Source organism: Cyanistes caeruleus, unplaced genomic scaffold, assembly GCF_971803275.1.
Source record: "Cyanistes caeruleus unplaced genomic scaffold, bCyaCae1.hap1.1 HAP1_SCAFFOLD_264, whole genome shotgun sequence".
NCBI lineage: Eukaryota > Metazoa > Chordata > Aves > Passeriformes > Paridae > Cyanistes > Cyanistes caeruleus.
Window position 1 is genome coordinate 1 of NW_028256040.1, and position 8,851 is coordinate 8,851.

The following is an 8,851-nucleotide window of genomic DNA, read 5'->3' on the forward strand; positions in this document are numbered from 1 at the left end:
TTCCACAAATAATCCACAAAATTCTACAAAAAGTAACTAAATTCTCTAAATTACCTCAAATTCCCACAAAATTGCAGAAAAGCTCCACAAAATTCCCTAAATCTACTCAAAATCCCAGCAAATTCCAGAACTATACCACAAAATCTCCTCCAGTTTTCAAAGGCAGCCAGAAATAACCCTCAAAATTCCAGAAAAAAACCACAAAATTTCAGAAAAATCCTTCAAAGTTCCACAAAAATCCCACAAAAATCCCACAAAAATCCCACTAAATTCCCCAAATCTACTGAAAATCCCACAAAATTCCAGAAAAAAATCCATGAAATTCCCTAAATCTCCTCAAAGTCCTTACAAAATTTCAGAAAAATCTCTCGGTTTCCCAAATCACCTCAAAATTTCTCGATATTCCCTAAATTTTCTCAAAAATGCATAAAATTCAAAAAAACCCTACAAAATTCCAAAAGAATTCCACAAAAATATTTAAATTTTCTCAAAATTCCACAAAATTCCAGAAAAATTCCGCAAAAATCCCACAAAAGTCCAGAAAAATCCAGGAAAATCTCACAGAATTCCTTAAGTCTCTTCAAAATCCCACAAAATTCCACAAAAAATGTTCAAAATTCCACAAAAAATCCACAAAACTCCAGTAAAATCTGATAAAATTACACAAAAATCTCACAGAATTCAAGAAAAATTCAACAAAATTGCAGTAAAATCTGATAAAATGACACAAAAATCCCAAGAATTCCACAAAATCCCATGTAATTCTACAAAAATGCCACAGAATTCTTTAAATTTTCATAAAATCGACAAAAATCCAGAAAAAAATCACACAAAATACTTTACGTGTTCTCAAAATCCCACAAAATTCCAGAAAAAATCCACAAAATCCCACAAAAATCAAAAAAAATCCAGAAAAAATCCCATAAGATTCCACAAAAATCTTACAAAATTCCCTAAACCTTTTCAAAATCACACAAAATTATTTAAATCACCCCAAAATCTTACAAAATTCCAGATGGATCCCACAAAATTCCACAAAACTTCTACAAAATTCCATACATCTCCTCAAAATTCCAGAAAATTCCAGAATAATCCCACAAAATTATTTAAATCTCCTCAAAAATCCTCTAGAATTCCAGAAAAATTCTACAAAATTACCTAAATCTCATCAAAATCCCACAAAATTCCAGAAAAAATCCACAAAATTCTACCAAAATCCCACAAAATTTCCTACATTTTCCCAAAATGCCACGTCTGATGGGTTGATGTTTCAGAAAACCAAGAGAAGCACCTAAGGAAGTTGAAGCTGCTGGAGGCTGAGAGGAGTTTTTCTCCTGGCCCATAAGAGGCCATTGCTGAGAAGTGCCAGCAGTTTTGACTCTGTCAAAAATCTCTACAAAATCCCACAAAATTCCACAAAAATCCCACAAAATCATTTAAATATCCTCAAAATTTCCACAAAAATCTAGAAAATTTCCACAAAATTCTAGAAAAATTCCCAAAATTCCATACATTTCCTCAAAATCCCATAAGATTCCCCAAAAATCTTACAAAATTCCCTAAACCTCTTCAAAATCCCACAAAATTATTTAAATCTCCCCAAAATCCTGCAAAATTCCCGATGGATCCAACAAAATTCCACAAAACTTCTACAAAATTCCATACATCTCCTCAAAATTCCAGAAAATTCCAGAATAATCCCACAAAATTATTGAAATCTCCTCAAAATCCTCTAGAATTCCAGAAAAATTCTACAAAATTACCTAAATCTCATCAAAATCCCACAAAATTCCACAAAAAATCCACAAAATTCCAGAAAAATTCCGCAAAAATCCCACAAAAGTCCACAAAAATCCAGGAAAATCTCAAAGAATTCCTTCAGTCCCTTCAAAATCCCACAAAATTCCACCAAAAATATTCAAAATTCCACCAAAAATTCACAAAACTCCAGTAAAATCTCATAAAATTCCACAAAAATCTCACAGAATTCAAGAAAAATTGCACAAAATTGCAGTAAAATCTGATAAAATGACACAAAAATCCCAAGAATTCCACAAAATCCCACGTAATTCTACAAAAATGCCACAGAATTCCTCAAATTTTCATAAAATCTACAAAAATCCAGAAAAAAATCCAACAAAATACTTTACATTTTCTCAATATCCCACAAAATTCCAGAAAAAATCCACAAAATCCCACAAAAATCCCCAAAAATTCCAGAAAAAATCCCATAAGATTCCACAAAAATCTTACAAAATTACCTAAATCTCTTCAAAATCCCACAAAATTTTTTTAATCACCCCAAAATCCTGCAGAATTCCCGATGAATCCCACAAAATTCCACAAAAATTCTAAAAAATGCCATACATCTCCTCAAAATTCCAGAAAATTCCAGAATAATCCCACAAAATTACTTAAATCTCCTCAAAATCCTCTAGAATTCCAGAAAAATTCTACAAAATTACCTAAATCTCATCAAAATCCCACAAAATTCCAGAAAAAATCCACAAAATTCCACCAAAATCCCACAAAATTTCCTACATTTTCTCAAAATGCCACGTCTGATGGGTTGATGTTTCAGAAAACCAAGAGAAGCACCTAAGGAAGTTGAAGCTGCTGGAGGCCGAGAGGAGTTTTTCTCCTGGCCCATAAGAGGCCATTGCTGAGAAGTGCCAGCAGTTTTGACTCTGTCAAAAATCTCTACAAAATCACACAAAATTCCACAAAAATCTCACAAAATCATTTAAATCTTCCCAAAATTTTACAAAAAATATAGAGAATTTCCACAAAATTCTAGAAAAATTCCCAAAATTCCATACATTTCCTCAAAATCCCATAAGATTCCCCAAAAATCTTACAAAATTCCCTAAACCTCTTCAAAATCCCACAAAATTATATAAATCACCCCAAAATCCTGCAAAATTCCCGATGGATCCCACAAAATTCCACAAAACTTCTACAAAATTCCATACATCTCCTCAAAATTCTAGAAAACTCCAGAATAATTCCACAAAATTATTTAAATCTCCTCAAAATCCCTCAGAATTCCAGAAAAATTCCACAAAATTACCTAAATCTCATCAAAATCCCCAAAAATTCCAGAGTAATTCCAGAAACCTCCAAAAAAATACCACAGAATATCCTACATTTTCCCAAAATCCCATGTCTGATGGGTTGACATTTCAGAAAACAAAGAGAAGCACCTAAGGAAGTTGAAGCTGCTGGAGGCTGAGAGGAGTTTTTCTCCTGGCCCATAAGAGGCCATTGCTGAGAAGTGCCAGCAGTTTTGCCCATTGCAAAGTGACATCAAGCTGTGAACAGCAGCTTAAGCCCTAAGGCTGGGAATTTCTTTGTCTCTTGGTTTGCTGGCTGTGAAAGGTAACTGAGCTCCAGCTGGCTTCCCGTCCCCGGCCCAGCCCATGCGGCCCGGGCAGGGGCTGGGCTGGGCCTGCCGCGGCTCCCGGCCGGGAGATGGGGCCTGCGGGGCTTGCCCCGGGCTCTGGCCGGGCCAGGCCGCTCCCTGGCTCGGCTGCACTTTTTGCTGGGACTGAATTCACCACAGACTGCCCAGGAAAGAAAGAAAAAGCTCTTGAGCTGCGGCGGGCTGAGACAGTGACCACACTCTCCAGAGCAGCCATGAAGAATCTTCCAGCGCACACAGCTCCAGCCGCTGCTCCGGCAGAGATCACAGAACCATCTACAAAGCCTGGGCAAGATTTTAACCTTTTCATTACCCAGATGAGACTTGCAGATTAATCCTTTTACCCAGAGAGAGAAAAAGAAAGAAATCAACATGTAAAGAGACTTTATAAACTATCAGAGACAGTAAAGAAAAGAATTAAGCTTCTGAAGAGGTAGAAAATAAGGAGATGCTTTAATTAAACTGAAATATTTTTCTGTTAAAGTTATGGAGATGGACAATAGTGTCCTGAAAAAACTCCTTTAATTCATGACAGAGTATATTGGGAGGAATGGAGTGTTCAAAGTGTGGATTTTCAGCAAGAGGTGGAGTAATTGTGATACAGTGAGGTGCTGGAACACAGAGGGGAGAAGTAATAGTTGAAGATTTGAGGCCTTGAGAGGCAAAGAGAAAACTTCTGTTTCCAGGGAAGCTCACAGAGACAGATGAAGAGAACTTTTGCCTTTGAATAACTCATCCTTAAAATGACACCCCTAGACTCATTGACCCATACACACCTCAGACTGATGTGAAATGGGAGGAGTGAACTGATGACAGATTTTCTGGGCAGCTGGCATCGCAGAAATAGAAAACTATAACAGAAATAGTTTTCTCGTGAGAAACTCCATAGATTAGCAGAAGAAGACTTCTGTTTCTCTACAGAGATTGATGAAAAGACTCTAGCAGGAATTAGGACGTTTTAAACACCAAAGTTCCAAAGTTTTTGTCTCTATGTTGTCATGTGAACAAAAGAATTGTGGGTAGTGGGGGATAAAGGGGTTGTTCTGGAGGTTTATTCTGGTGTTGTTATTCTTGTAGTTTTGTTAATAAATTTTCTTTATTTCTTTAAGTTTTAGCCTTGTTTTGCTCTTGCTCTAATCCATATCTCACAGCAAGAAATAAGTAAGTTTTCTAGTAATTTTTAAGTTACTGCTTTAAACCACGACATAACTTTGGTGCTCCACCTGGGAAAATGAAATTAGCAAATCTAAACCACTACACTTACTCTGTGAGTAACCCGTGAGTAACCTTCCACGTGGATGGAGGAGATTGTGGACAGGACAATTGATTGCTGGATTGCCATTTGGCTTCACTGCCACTCAGTTGAACATGGTCCTTATCTAAGAAGGACTTCCAAGAAATGGGTAGGAGTTTTGGCTGTGAGAGGAGCAGAAAGCACATTTTCTACAGCAAATTTCCAGCTGATGCAGTTTCCCTGCCAAAATCGTGATTGGCATTCATCTTCCTGGGGAGAATGTGAAGACCCATTCAGAGATGCCAGGTTCAGCTGGCCTGTGGCTTTGTGTACCTCATTTCACATGTCCAATTTCAAGGGCCACTAAAAGAGGCTCATGTTTGCCTTGCTACCCAGAAGTGCTGTAGGTATTTCCAGGAGAAAAAGAAAAAAATCGCTGTCCTGTGGTGTGGTAGAAATGCCAGCACAACTGTGACTCTGTGAGCAAAGAGAGCCAGTGCTTTTTGGGGCTGCAGCAGCTGAGAGTGTGGCAGAGCGGTTTTGATATTCTCTTTAGAGTCCTGAAAACATTGTTCTCAAAACAATCTTTCTCTCCTGTCTTCTGTCCTAAACTGGGGAACAGAGAAAATGGAAAGGAGCAGAGGTTGGTTTCAATTGGCTTTTTTATTTTGAAGTCTTCAAATAGTGTCAGCCTGATGCATGATCCTTTAGAAATTGGATGAGTAGCACCTATTTCATCCCAGCAGAGAGGTGGGATTGAAGACTTCCAACAACAGAAGTACTGGATGTGTAAGAGCTCAGGTTTCCACCCCTCACACCCTGGAATCTCGCTGGACTATTTAAAGCAGCCTCAGCCAGATACATTAAAATACTGCTTCAAACAACAACAGAATAAAAATGTTCCACCAAATGGGGAAAAATAAGAAAGGTGGGTGGCAGCCCTTTCTGAAGAGCTCGTGTTGATTTTGCAAAGTCAGATGCAAACAAGTTTTGCCATGTTTCTTTCCTAGAAAAATGTAGATATTTGATAGAAATCGATCTCTGAGGCTGCTAAGTTTGGTATGATTTTAGATCTGGGAGGAACAGAACAGGTTGCAGAGAAGCTGTGATTGTCTCACCCTTGGAAGGGTTCAAGGCCAGGTTGGATGGGGCTTGGAGCAAACTGGTCTAGGGGAAGGTGTCCTGAGTGTGCTGAGAGTTGGAACAAGAGGAGCTTTAAGGTCCCTTCCAAGCCAACACATCCTGGGAGTCCATGGAGAGAAACTGTGAGTTTTCCTGAGATGCTGCCTTTGCAAGGGCAAGTCCCAAACACCCCAGGGAGTTTGAAATGCCCTGAGCAGAACCCAGCTGTGCTTTCTCATAGGTTGTCGCGGCGGTGGAGGTGTCAGGGGTGCCGCGACTCCCGGGGAAGCGTTCCGCGGTTGGGCTGCCCGGGGCACAGACACGTCCTCTGCCCGGCGAGTGATTTCAGCTCAGCTCAGCTCGGCGGCAGCGTGCAGGCGACACGGAGGGAGAGAGCAGAGCGCTGTGTGGCGTTCCGCAGAGAACTGGCCTTTATTACAGCCGGGCCCTCGGCGAAGGGAGCCAGTGACAGCAGCTCTCTGGAACAGGGAAAAAACTGGGGGATTTATAGGGGAGGAGAGGGGTGGGGGAAACTGGGATACAGGTGTGGGGTGGGATGGCAGGGGAGAACAGCAATGGAGTATAACAGTTTAACAGAACTAACTCAAAGATTGCTGGCAGTGATACTTTTCTCTCTCTTAGAGCAAAGTGCCTTGCCTCCAAGGGAGGGCCAGGATCTCTGAATTAGCTGATTTCCTGGCCCCCACAACTCCCCCTTCTTTACTTCTTAAAAAGGCATCTCCCAGAGATTTGGCTAATAATTTCTTAAAACAGGAAAACATACATAGGAAAATAATAATGATTAGGAAAACCCAAAAACTGTTTTTGAGGAGGGAGGCAACCCATCCTTTGAGTCCCCAGCTCCCAAAAAGGTCTTCAGACCACTGGGGCTCCTTTTCAGTCTGGAGTTCCTGGAGCGCGTGTTGGAGTCTCTGGATGCGGGCGTGAATGCCTTTGCTGGGGCAGGCAGGGTGACAGAGGGTTGGTGGCGCTGCCCATGGACAAGCACACGTGCTCTTGTTTGAGAGTCTTTGCCAGGGTGATCCACACGTTCTCGTGGGGCTGTGCTACTAGCCAGGCATCCACAGATGATGTTTTCAGGAGCATCCAGATGGTCAGGAACGTCAGGAACTCAAGGATGGTTTTGCTCTCCATTTTCTATAACAAAGCATAAAAGATTAGCTCTGACCTTTTTTTTGGGGGGAGGAATATTTTCTTTTTCCCCTTCCTCTCCTGTCTTCCCCCACTTTCTAAAACAAAATAACTATAAGTGAGGAACGGGTACTGGGGATGAGGTAGTTGTTTGCTGGTGGGGCTGTTTTGTGCATCGGGGACACATGACCAGACACCAGCAGCAGCACTGAGGTGCATTTTGGTGTAAATTGGCAATTTGGGTTAGGTAATGAGGGTAAGAAGGGAAGTTTAATAATTGATATGTAAATTATACAACAAGAGAGTATAAAACATGTTCAGCTCAAAAAACCAAGAAGGGTCAGATTTGGGTCTGTGTACCCCTGACACCCAGATCCCTTAATAAAGCACCTGCATATAATCATTCTGTGATGATGAGTGTTCCTGAATGCCAACAATTACATCAGATTTTACTGGAATTTTGTGGGATTTTTCTGGAATTTTGTAGATTTTGTGGAATTTTGTGGGATTTTGTGGGATTTGGAGGAGACTTGAAGAATTTTGTGGGATATTTCTGGAATTTGGTGGAAATTGGAGGAGATTTTGTGAAATGTTTCTGGAATTTGGTAGGGTTTTGAGAAGATTTCTCTAATTTTGTGGATTTTTCTGGAATTTTGTGGGATGTTTCTGCAATTTTGTGGGATGTTTCTGGAATTTTGTGGGAATTTCTTGGAATGCTGTGGAATTTTCTGCAATTTTGTAGGATTTTGAAAAGACTTGAAGAATTTTGAGGGATTTTTCTTAGATTTTGTGGAGATTTTGTGGAGATTTTGTGGGATTTTTCTTGAATTTTGTGGGGCATTTAAATAATTTTGCGGGGTGTTTCTGGAATTTTTGGGGCTTTTCAAGAATTTTGAGGGATTTTTCTGGAATTTTGTGGAAATTGGAGGACATTTTGTGGGATATTTCTTGGAATTTGGTAAGGTTTTGAGAAGATTTAAGGAATTTTGTGTGATTTTTTTGTCATGGAGTAGCTTTACCTTTAAGACAGCTTAGAAAGAGAAGAAGTTAAAGCTGCTGGTGGCTGATGGGAGTTTTTCCTCCTGACCAATTATCGGTCATTTCCAAGAACTGACAGCAAATCTGACCATTAAAAAGTGAATTCAACTTGTAAACACCCCCTTAAGAAGTACAGACAGAATTCTCTTGCCCTCTTTAGTTTCCGGCGTTTGAAGAAGTAACAAAATTCTGTCTCGGCCTCCTCCCCCCTCTCCAGGCCGACCAGGCCGCGATGGAGGGGGGAGGGAGGGGGAAGAGAAGCAGCGCTCGTCAGCCGAGCTTGGTTTTCAGTTTTTGTTACTAGACTGAAACTTAACACCACGAACTCTTGCAGTTTTCTTAAAGCTTTTAATTCTTTTACTACCTGGATAAACATACAGATTACTCCTTTTCTCAGAAAAACAGAGAGAGAAACAATCAACATAAAAGAGACATCATAGAACCACCAAAAACAGTGAAGAAAAGAGTTAAGTTTGTATAAGAAAGAGAGAATAAGGAAATGCTTTATAACTGAAATATCTTTCTGTTAAAGCTATGAAGATGGACAATAATAGTATAAAAAGACTCCTTTAATTCACGATAAGAGTATTAAGAAGAATGAGATATTCAAAGTGTAACTTTTGAGCAGAAGAGAGAGAGAGTGCTTGTGATACTGTGAGTTGCTGGAATTGAGTTGAGTGAAGATTTGGAAGCTTTGGGGGCAAAGAGAAAACTGTTTTCCAGGAAAGCTCACAGAGACAGATGAAGAAGACTTCTGCCTTTGAATAACTTATCCTTAAAAATAAGATTCCTAAACTCTGTGACCCATACACACCTCAGAGATGTGAAATGGGAGGAGAAGATCTAATGACAGATTTCCGAGCAGCTGGCACTAGAGAAATAGA